The following is a 2,799-nucleotide window of genomic DNA, read 5'->3' on the forward strand; positions in this document are numbered from 1 at the left end:
ACAACAACAACATCAACAACATCAACAACATCAACAACAACAACAACAACAACAACAACAACAACAACAACAACAACAACAACAACAAGAAACTCTGCAATGATGGTCAAGCAAAAGCAGGAGAAATCAGATGGGTAAGACCAAGTAAAAACCCTGAAAAACGTATGTTGAAACCAGAGAAAACCGTTGTATGTTGACCTGCGAAAAAAGCGCCGAATGTAGCCTACCATTCACAATCTTTCTGCAGACAATCAGACGTCGCGGACAATGACCAAAAGGGCGTATCCGTGTATCACAGTTGTCCACTCTTGTGGGAGATGCCGCTTTCTGGAAGTAAATACCACCCCACCCCACCATACCTTTGCTCTACTTTAAGATTCTAGACTAACCGTATCAGACGCAGACTATCCAAAATAACCGCAAACCAGACATTGGACCGACAGTCAAAGAGCCAAGAGTAAGTTTTACTGCTAATAGTTCCAGTGTGTTTTGCCTATTGGAACTCTGTACAGTGATACCCCCCTTTTAAGACTCCCTCTTTTTTAAGACCTTGTTTTCTCAGACTTTCTGTTCATAACCTCTGTAAAATGACCCCCATTTTAAGACTCCCTCCTTTTTCAGACCTGAATTTTTCAGATCTTGTTAGATCTTAAAAGGGGGGGGGGGGGGGGGGGGAACTCTATACCATTCTTGGTCCCCCAGACGTGCTGTCTGACGGAAGGTAGACGTACAACGCGCGCGTAAACTTATGATTACTTTGCAAGCAACGTTGGACTTTTGACTGACGTTTCTTGACATCACAGACATGGTAAAACGACGATGACTGAGACTGAATCGTATGTGTGGCGGGCTGCATGGTTTACGGCGGATAAACAGTTTGACGTTGGGGGCCCGGTAGCTCAGTTGGTAGAGCACTGGACTTGTGATCGGAAGGTCGCAGGTTCGAATTCGGGCCGGGACGGACATGGGTCAACTTTATGTGCAGACCCAGAGACGGAAGCCATGTCCCACCCCCGCGTCATCACCATGGCACGTAAAAGACCTTGGTCATTCTGCCATAAGTGCAGGTGGCTGAATACACCTAAACACGCAGACACCTGGGTAGCGCGACTCCGTTGCTGCTAGCTTTCCACTGGGAGGAAGCGACCCGAATTTCCCAGCGATGGGACAATAAAGTAATGAAAATGAAAATGAAAACGTTGGTTCCACGCTAGCGTCTTTGGTTGGATTTCAGGGGTCTGAGAAGAAACTGAGTATAAGAACGTAAGAACGTAAGAACGTAGTGAGCGAGTGAGTGAGTCTAACTCGGTTTCGAAAATTTTTATTGTTTTTATTTTATTTATTCATTTTTTGTTTTTGTGTGTTTGTGTGTTTGTTTGTGTGTTTGTTTGTTTGTTTGTTTGTTTGTTTGTTTTCTTCGTATTTGCTAAGCTCTCGCTTTCGGTCAAATTTCAACATTTAATCAACCTCGTGTGAACCTCGTATCACACGGGAAGTCATATCTAGTATTCTCTATCTCCCTCAACAAATTGAAACTCCTGACTCTAACGTAAATATCATACGAGTTCCTAACGTCAGTCAGTGTAAAACTCTGGATCAAAACTCAAACTCTCTTCAGGAAACTTCAGATTATATTCCTTCACTGAAAATAAATTCAAAATCCTTCACAGAAACTGTAGACTCAGTATTTCAGTCTAACTGAAACTTTCTCAGTGAAATCTTAATTCTCCACCTTGTCGTGATATCTTAGATAAAGTTCAATTATATATTTTGAATTTAATATATTTTTTTAATTAAAAATTTTTATTTTATTTTACAATTTCCTTTTTTTTATTTTAACCTTTATTCTTTTTTCGTGGACAATTGTGTTGCTTCTCAGACGCACGTATAAAGTGACTTTGATGAAGTTCATTCGGACAGTTGTCTCTTGTGCGTTCTCTGCGTTCAAGGAAAAGATAAAACGTTGCAGCGTTTGCTGTTTGCTTTGATGTTCCCGCACCACAGGATAAATTCATTCGATTTATTTGATTTGCGAAGATTTTTCTTTATTTTTGTCTTGGCCTGTCTCGTCAGATGAAAAGAATTTGCCCGCTGCGCTTGTGTCGGCCTGTTTCTTTGAAAGAATGGGAAGTGTTCGATTAAGCATTTCTTTTTGAAACTCAAATGCTATTTGTGTGTGTGTGTGTGTGTGTGTGTGTGTGTGTGTGTGTGTGTGTGTGTGTGTGTGTGTGTGTGTGTGCGTGTTTGTGTGTATGTGTGTGTCTGCGTGTGTGTCTGCGTGTGTGTGTGTGAGTGTGTGTGTGCGTGTGTGTTTGTGAGTGTGTGTGTGTGTGCGGGTGTGTGTGAGTGTGTGTGTGTGTGTGGTGTGTACGTATGTGTGAATGTGTGTGTGTGTGTCCGTCTGCGTGTGTGTGTGTGTGTGTGTGCGTGTGTGTGTGTGCGTGTGCGTGTGTGTACGTATACGTGCGTGTGCGCGCGCGTGTGTGTGTATGTGTGTGTGTGTGTATGTGTGTGTGTGTGTGTGTGCGTGTTTGTGTGTGTGTGTGTTTATGTGTGTGTGTGTGTGTGGACGATAACAGTGATGATGATGGGGACGGGTCTGTTGCATTAGTGGTGATTTTGGATTAACCCGCTCTGTCCGCCATCTTTCAGAGATCAGTAAGAAATCCAATCTTCAGGCGATTTCTTTTTGGGAATAGTCATCATTTCCTTTGCAAATGATCATATCCATATTGCCAAATAGCATGTAAAAGAGAAATCCAACTTGGATTTGTCATAACCAGAACGCTCTTTCTTAAA

Source organism: Littorina saxatilis, linkage group LG4, assembly GCF_037325665.1.
Source record: "Littorina saxatilis isolate snail1 linkage group LG4, US_GU_Lsax_2.0, whole genome shotgun sequence".
Taxonomy (NCBI): domain Eukaryota; kingdom Metazoa; phylum Mollusca; class Gastropoda; order Littorinimorpha; family Littorinidae; genus Littorina; species Littorina saxatilis.